Below are 9,233 nucleotides of genomic sequence, written 5' to 3'. Positions count from 1 at the left end.
TTTACTTCTCCTCATCCTAATTATAATCTCCCTATCTACCTGAAATAACCTCCATTAAAAAAAAAGGGATGGTCTTAAAAAAACAACTACAAAGAAATCAATCCCTCATCCATTACCAGGTTTTTCTTTTGTTCTGGAGCCACGCGTGTAACCTGGTTAGACCTGTTCTCTTTGAATACTGAGGACTGAGCTGGCCTTATGCAAATGTTCGCAACCTCATCTTGGTTGTTGTCGTTGCAGACCCAATCAAATGAACAGGAAGTGACCTAAGGAATTTCCCTATTGGCTGCCTGAGTGTTCAGCAAAATGTTTTAAAATTAATATCACATCCATTTATCTTCACTCCTGGGAGTCTTTAGGAGGCATAATCTAGTACCTGTGTTTACCCAACCTACTGTTCTGTAGACAGTTTTCCCATTGCCTCAGTTAAGGATTTCCACTCCAGAATCTGCAGCTAAATGAGGTAAGGTGTATGGGGTATTTTTTTTTTAAATATACTTCCTTTAAATTAACACCAGTGAAAATAAAAAAAAAAAAAGAGACGTGTCTACTGGATTCATGCCCACCCTACTGAGCCCCTCCCTTACCACTTTGGAACAGCAGCTAAACTCATATGATCAAAAGACTTTTTAATGTTACAATAAAGACTTCTGTTTTCCTATTTTGAACTTCTATCTTCCTTCTGTTTAAATATTTCTGTTGTGTTTATGTTTGATTGGGGCCAGAACTGCTGCCTTTACTTACCCAGAATGTCATTGACTTTGAATTGAGCCAGTGGCTTTGTCAGGATTACTTAAAGTTTCCTGAGGATCCTTTTTATTATGATGTATCTAATAATATTCTGGGTCCTAAATCTGCTGCTTTTGTTCACAGAGTGGTCATCTTTTCAGTAAGGCAAAGGGCAAGAAAGTGAACCTTCTCAATACCATTGAGAGTGCTGATGTCGCAGAACTGGGAGACACTTTACAATGACAGTGTTTCTGTTGCCTTTAGTGATGAGGATGTTGATGGTGATTGTGCTGATAATAAAAAAATCCTAAAGTACATTTATAATTTGGCATGGTTTTATCCTCAAGGCAATTTCTTGGTAGTTCCTGTGGTGAGGGGGGTTCTGCCGATCTTAGTCCCTTCTAAGCTAAAGCACCACACAGAACCCAGCTCAAGCACTGGATAGATAAACACAGTGTGAGTAGAGGCCTGCAGTGTCTTTGCCTGTTTAATTTGTTTCTCTTCCAATAGTAATTTTATTTGAATAGAACCAGAATTGGCCCCTTAAGGTATAGACACAGCTGTTTAAGTAATGGTAGAAGTGAATGTAAAGAAAAAGTTGCTAAAACTCTATGTTGATTTTGTAAAATATGTGTAATGGGCTTAGTGATAAATGTTTGCATTTCACCGCATGAGACATTTTAGGAACATACTCTTGTGTGTATGGTTATAAAGTTATTGAATTTCATCAGTAATGTGCTTTTGGATTACTTCATCTAAAAATATATGTCACCTTTGCTTCTAAAGTACTTCCAACTATCCTTTTTTTCCTGTTCTTTAGACAATGAAACCAGTTCATAATGACAGAAATGAACCTTGAGGTAAAAGTTTCATTTAGTGATTTTATTTGTACTTTTGTCACATGGGACTCTGTTAAATATACCTATCTTGCACCAGTATTTCCTGTAATTTGCGAAAACTTTAGTGGAATTAAAAAATGCACTCCTTTAAGTTTTGTTTTGATAGCAAATTTGTGAGTAGCAGTTTAAGCCAGTTTTCTGACATCTGTTTTGCACTGTAGAAAATACCAGAGCTGGAAAATATAGCAGTTTTATGTTTAATGCAAATGCAGAAACCAAAGAAAACAGTTGCAATTAAAACCAGAAAAACAACAGGATTAAGGTGTTTCACCAAAAAATATCACAATTATGACAGTTTAATTCCTGGCCCTTACATTTTTCAAAACCAGAAGTGATTGTTGCGATAACAACATAGGACTTCTGAGAATTTTTCAGAGCTTAATTGTGTGACTTGAAGTAGAGCTTATCTTCTAGAAAACTTCCAATCTTGAAAAAAAAATCCAGAAGTCCAACAATGCGAGATTCACCAGAACTTTTTATGTGCCCCAGCAATTAAATACCATTCCTATAAAAATATTTTATCTCATTTTCAGGCTGATGTGGTCTAGCTTCAACATTCAGCCACCTGATTTTGTTGTCTTTTGATGGTTAGTGTGAAGTTCCCCTGGGTGGAAAATTTCTGTTCCTTGTGTAGGTAGCTGGGGAAAAGTCTTTCCTCAGCCTAGTCTTTGATAATTGTGGAGTCCAAGCTCCACAGGCTATTCCCTCTCATGGAAAAAATTACACTACAGTGAAAACTTCTAGGACTTCAACCCGTTCCACTGTAAGCTTTTCCATCCTTTAATCACTTCAATGGTCCCTTCTATTTTTTCAAAATCTTCTGTGAAATTTGGATGTCAGGACTGGACACAGGCTGTAGGAACAGCAGTGCCAAACACAAAGGTAATATGAGTCAATATATTGAGAGTTCAGGGTCAGCTGTTTATAAAGTGTGCCCAAGGCTTTCTTAGAGTCATCGTCCTCCAGACCCCCTTTTCGCCTTCAAGCATTGGTCCTACATGTTCAGATGAGGTTATCATTAGTAGAGTTGATGTTGTTTGCTTGCATTTTTTTAAATTTGTTTCTAGTCCTAGTGTCATTTGCAAAGCCTGTAGGTATGGTAAAGAAGTGTATTTTTCCCAAGTCATAGTAGTAAAGGATCTCATATCAGACCAGAATAATGCTTTGTTTGCCCCTGCCCAAATTAGGTAGCCCTTCACAGCAATGTATAGGGTGACAACAATACATATTACCCCCAATCATGGTGAAATCAGGTAATAGAATGTGGTCTGTTTAACATGGGATATTATTACCCTCTTGTCACCTGAGAGAATACACTGTGGTATTGCCATAGTAATTTCATGTTACTTCAGATATTCTCAGGGTATTGTGAGTTTTTAGCAGTCGTGGAAACAGACAATAGGACAGTTGGACAAAGTCAAAATTAAATCATTTGGCTCCCACTGAACTTCCTTATTTTTTTTTCATTCCCAATGAATTTTATTGTTAACATCAGTACTTGTTCTGTCTGGAAGGTGCAAGGTAACAAATTACCATGGAGAGAGATCAAACTAGAAAGGAAAAATCATCCAGAGACACAGATGAGCAGAGATTAGAGAGGAAAAAGGAGGATATCTGTAGATGTGTCTGTGTCCAGATGGGACTGACATGTTAGCCTGTTGCCTGTCCCACTGTAATTTGCACCAAAAAAAACCCTCTGAGGATGAAATTCTACACCTGCTGAAGAAGTGAATATTTATGTACAATTCTCACAGAAGACGATTAATGATTTTATTGCCTCAGTGAACTCAGAGAACTGTCCATGAGCCATAACACATTTCCAGAATCGCCTTTTACCTTCCCTCCCTTGTTCACCCCTTACATGCTCTTTATAAACATGTCTAACTTAATCTCCGGACCAAACCATTCAGTCTTCTCCCAGGCAAACTTTCCACTGACTGCAGTGTAACCTGGATCTATTCTGTGGAGTCTACAGTTATGTGCTTTCTGTTGCTGTTTACTTGCTTAGATTCAATTCCCACATAAGTGTCCGAGCTCTTTCTGCAATACAATGAATACCATCCCTGTGAACTGGAGCAATGACCTACTGTACGGAAAGACAGGTTGGAAAGCAGGTGCTAAAGGACAGACCTGTCTGGCTTAAAAATTGGTCAGTGCTCTGAGACCAAGCTACAGATAGAGATGAATGACGCCTTCTTATTCTGATGGTAATGGACCACCCTTTATAGGATTTTCTGTGGTCTTGCAGTGCCCCCTTTCTCATCAGCCTTTCTACAGTTGTAAAGTAGGTGTTCTTATTGAGGACTAGGCGTTCCAGCAGCAAGCAGCACATAAAAAGAAAAGGGTCACAAGCTTAATTGTCAGTTGTCATTGCTAATGACACATGATGTTAGGATGCGGTAGAACCAAATATAAAGGCTTTGCTGTACATGAGGAAATGAACAGAAATGCTAACGATTTTTGTAGCTTGCATAGTTTGTGATGTTTAGTGAAGTAAAGTCTCTGCCCAGTCTCACAGCTTAGTTACTGTTGAACTTTCAAGCATAAACTCATGGAGTTTTCTTCCAAATACTAAGTGCCTTATGAGCACCAGTGAAGTCCAATGCCATCTTCAGCAAAGTGCTCTGCCTTCAGCTGCTCAGCCAGCCTAGTGCGCAAGGGTGCTTCAAGATCTCTAACCACAATTATCTGCTTCTTTTTCTCCCTGTCCCTGCCTTCAGCACACTCTGCACCTTACATGTATTTTGGCCCCTGATGAACTAAGGATTCATTTCAGTAAGTTTTCAAGAAAAGAAACTTACGAAGTTGGTAAGGGTGAAATTCATAAGTAACACTGGTGATAAAAAGGATAAGCAAAGAAGGGTTTGTTCACACAGCTGGTATACAGAAAAGTAAGGATTAATTTGGTTTCTGTGGAAGTCATCAGAAGTCTTTCTTAGTATGAGAGCTGCTTTGAGCTCTACTGGGCATGCAGCTTGCACCAAATCCCTCACTGAATGCCTAAAATACTTGGGACGATTGTTGGTCATTGGTCTATAGACGGGTGAGAATGAGTAAACATGGAGTCATGTAGCCAGTGGAGCAATCAACCGGCATTTGGCATTTTGCGTGTCTCCTTCTGAGGAAGAGCCATCAAAGGCTCTCTTTCCAAAAGCTGACATTGCATGTGATTATCATTACCTATTCCTCTGCTGATCTTGTGAAATATGCTCCACAGGAAAGAGTATGAGAAGTAGTAGACAAAACAGCTAGCTGGGGCTGGATAATCACTGGTTATAGATCAATAAGATGGGGCAATAAAAGAGAATTGCTTTGCAGTGGTGAAAAGAAAGTCATTCTACTTAAAGGATCTGCAAATGTGTATAATAAAATAAAAGTTCCTGCCTATTATGGAGGAAGGATACAGACATAAACACTTGAGATATTTCCTCAGCTCCCAATCAGATGTAGCCAGAAGAGTCTCCTGAAACCCTACAAGACTGTAAGGGTTAAGGAACTATATGTAAAAATATACTCTATTGTCCAAATTACTAGTGCCATCATCAGAAGAATTGTTTTTGCTTTTTAAAACTGCTCTGGGTTTTCTTTCATCTAGCAGTGAGCAGGTAACTAATTTATATTGTTATATAATTAACGAACCCGTGAAAAACTGCCCAAGATGCTATGGTCAGGAATCAGACTAAGTCCATGATATAATGATTACCCCAAAATCTTTATTAATGATTTTTACTGAAACATATAATTATTGTTACACAACAGTTTAGCAGCTTGCATCTTGATGATGCACTTTCAAAGTATGCTTGGTTAAGCAATTGTCTCACAGATTGGCATGGCTATGGAGGGGCTTTATCAGGGAGTCAAATTCTGACACATTCAAGGGCGCTGTTCTCATCTTTTTTGCAGTGGGACATAACACACTACTCACACAAAACAGACTTTACTTGTAATATTGCCAGGCAGCTGCCCTGACAGAAGAAGATGAAAAAGTTTTAGAAGACTGAATTAATAGGTGTTTGGATGAGTAAGATATCCTTACTTATCAAAAGTGGGATGTACAAAATGAAATAGGTATAGTTTTTCCTTCATTTAGTGACTTGTAAACATCCTTACCCTCCCTAAGACTTTTTTTTGATGGAGCTGTAATACTTTGTAAGAACAGGTAACAACTTCTCTTTTTTCTTTAAAAATCTCAAATGATTAAATGTATTTGGATGATAGTCAAATTGTAGTCAATCCAGTAAATTTTTCTTAGTCTGCCTGTAGCCACACCCAATAGGCATATACTCACACAAACATACTGCACTAAGTACACGCACATGCACATCCCTTATTTCCTGCACAGGCTTTCTTGCTTTACTTTTTAAAATAGGAATTCAAATATTTGCCCCAATTTCAACCAATTTTGTTTGCTAATCTGAATAACTTCTTCATTTAATCCTTTAAAATGCAAAGCTATTTGTATTTGGTATATATGTGTATTTTGTCAGTAGGTATAAATGACTGACTAGAGTTGTCCTGCAGCAAGCGAGGGTCTGCTCATACCAAAAGGCCTAGCCCGAGCTGTCTGCAACTTCCACACCTGCTGGTTTTGCCATGTGCTGCAGTAGTTTTTCTTGCAGGAATACGTGCGTGGCCTGAGAGCTGGTGTGCCCAGGGCTGCCCTTCCCCAAACCCTGGACTATGAGCAGCAGGTCTGCAGCCTTAGCACCAGCCAGGTTCTTCTATACTAGTGTTGATATAATAGAGGGATGCACAGACTCAAAGGTATTAACATAATCAGCGCTACTATACATGTGAAAAGCTAACAGAGCTTTGGGTCATTTAGAACCAAGGTATCAGCCTGCCTTATGCTATGACACATCTTCAATATTAAAAATCTTATGAAGATTTAATCATTAAAGATAAAAAGAAAAGAAGAAAAAACTCCCCAGCACCTGAAAATAGCTGTTATAAGGACCTCTGATAACACTCCCTTCCTAGAGCAATGTTAAAGTTGGTATAATTCACATGGTAATAAAACTCCTTTTGAAGAAAATAGTTGTTTGAAATAGTCCGGAAATATTTTTATTGGTTTTGTTGGTGGAACCTGTTCCAGTTACCTTAAGGACAAAGTGAGATACATACCTGTACAGGGGAGCAAAAAGAACTGAGGGAAGAGAGCTTTTTTCCCTGTTTCTGACTCCTCCATCCTCCATCCTAGAGATCAGCCACAAACTCCTCAGCTGCTGTAAGACCTGGCACTCTTGTACCACAGATAGCTAATTGAAGATGATGTTTTTGTCTGTTTTACTGGTTACAGGCTTATGGTGGTGTTTGAAAGAGGCTTCCTTGGCCAGGACAGCCAGTCTGATTAAGTAGAAGGCAAAAAAAAAAAGAAAAAAAATGAAACAAGAACTAAAAAAAAAGGAACAAATGAAATAAGGAGGAAGAGAAGGAACAGCAGCAATAAGTGAAAGAGGAGGAAGAGGATCACAGACTTCACATTCTAGGTAGTGTTTGAGACAGTCAAATCTGGCAGTCCACAGAGGCTGCATTTCAGGATTACCGTGGTGAGGCTCTGCAGGGGGTTCCCTAGTGACCATGTGCACAACAGCCATGTTAGGCAAGTTTATTGCTTCCAGCCCAGCTGCTCTGTGGTGACATCACTGCCTGTTTGCAGTAATGTCTTGGTTTGGTATTTGACATTTTCTGTCTTTTATGAACAATTCTACATAACAGGCTGAGTTGCTCTTTCGTTACTTGGACAACTTGAATATAGGTTTTTACATGTCAGTTGATTGGGATAGGGATCCTCCCTCTCTGTTGCCAGGGAACTTACTTTTAAAAATTCCTTTCTTTCATCGTGATTAAAAAAAAAAAAAAAGAAATTGAGAAAAAAAAGAGCCTTGAAATGGCCACAGTTCCACAGAACACAAATTTTGAATTTCAGCCAGCTCTACTTAGGAATTTCTAGCTCATTTTCAGGATCATACATAGGTCAAGGGCAGCTTTTTTTATTTAGTACTTCAAGTGCAGATTTAATTGTTTGGCTAACTTAACATTCAAATCTCTACTGGGCACATAATAGCCATGAAGCATAGAAGAATCTTGGTTTCAGTTTGAACAGGTCTCTTTTTTACAGAAAATTCTTTCCTTCAGAAAAACCATGATCATCCTAACTTATCTGCATGTTGAAATTTTTGCTGGAGACGTGATGCAATGAATAGCAATGGAGCTTGAGCTGGAAGATATAAGTTGGACTGACTTGTCCATTGACTTGTTATATGACTTAAGCAAATAATTTCAGCTGTGTGTCTCAATTTTCCGGTTTGTAATAAGGAGGTAATGCTAGTTCCTTCCTTCATTTCTGTGATTTGTGTATTTACTGCCTTCGCTATCTGTGTGGACTCTTCCTTTCCTGCTCTATGGTTGTCAGTCTTTCAGGAGTTCTTCCAGATGAGCCCTGCAGGCTTAATTTTCAGAACTTAAAAGTAGCCCAGTTCCCAGCTGAGTAGCTACTTCTCATGGACTATGTTTTTTTTAATTTTCTTTTTTTTTTTTTTAATAGTAGATTAAGGATTGGAGTGTGCATATTTTCATATGGGAAAGCAAACCCTCCCAGTGCTTCAGGTTTTCTTTATCTCTCAAGAAAGTTCCTTTACTGCTTAATTTGTTGCTTTTTCCTGCTAATTTTCGAACCACTGTGTCTCAGCTGATTTTTCTTTATGTATTTTGTATGGTACCTCTTCTGACTTAAGTCTTAGAACAGTGTGTTACTTTGACCTGTTGAGGTTTCAGCTGATGGAAAAGTACGGTACTGAGCTCTCCTCTGACACCAGGCTATTCTGTAGCAAAGGACTATTTATGAAGCGGGAGAGAGTTCATGTAAGAATCGAAAGAGCACATTTGTACAAAACCCAAAGGGAAAAGCTCTATCGTCAAACCGGCCCAGGCTGTTGAGGCAGATGCCTGGCTTTGCTCTTTTGTTTATATTCCAACAAATCAAAGCTGACCTGTGTTGTTATCGGAGTAGAGCAGCAGGTGCAAAAAAATAACTCTGCTGCCAACTCAAACGAAAGGGTAAGACTAATACCCCCTGGGAGGTATTGCGAAGATAACAGAGAGCCATGCCAGCAACTGAATTAACGGCTGTATTTACGGTGGGTTTTACCTAATAACCTGCTCCTAACACTGACACATAAATACTCCATTGTATTGTTTAACACAACCACTGGAGAAATCAATGGAAACAGGATGGGCAGCTCTTGCTGTGCCAGGTGAGGAGCGATGCCATGGAAGTGTTGCTCCTCTAACCACAGGCAGGAGAGAGGAGGAAGCTGTTCTCGGCTTTTACAAAAGTGGGGAGCCATTGTTTCCCACAGCTTCTTGCCTTACCTATAGAAGGTGGCTGCAGAGCAAGGAAACTTAATTCCCCCCCCCATTTTCTGGTTGCTTTTCATGAAGGCAGGGAGCATAAATGAGCCCCAGCATATACGTCAGCTACTGTCCCAGTGCCACATGTCTCTGAGAGGCTCAGGGCTTCCTCAAAGTCCTTGGCGTGTGGGGTGAGTGAGCCTGCTGCTACACCCAGGGGTGAAGCAGACAGCTTTTGTGCAGCCAGTGGAG

At 39.4% G+C, this 9,233-nt stretch overlaps 1 protein-coding gene across 1 annotated transcript in view; it reads left to right on the top strand.

Moving 5' to 3' along the window:
• Positions 1–380: 380 nt before the first annotated feature.
• Positions 381–9,233, top strand: part of EHF (ets homologous factor) — a 31,101-nt gene continuing 22,248 nt past the window's right edge. Inside the window, exon 1 of the mRNA XM_009324669.1 lies at positions 381–463. The gene's annotated coding sequence lies outside the window, so the exon portion shown is untranslated. The remainder of the gene's footprint in view (positions 464–9,233) is intronic.

The sequence above is a fragment of the Pygoscelis adeliae genome, unplaced genomic scaffold (genome assembly GCF_000699105.1).
Source record: "Pygoscelis adeliae isolate BGI_AS28 unplaced genomic scaffold, ASM69910v1 Scaffold225, whole genome shotgun sequence".
Classification (NCBI taxonomy): Eukaryota; Metazoa; Chordata; class Aves; order Sphenisciformes; family Spheniscidae; genus Pygoscelis; species Pygoscelis adeliae.
This window is presented reverse-complemented; position numbering and strand designations above follow the sequence as displayed.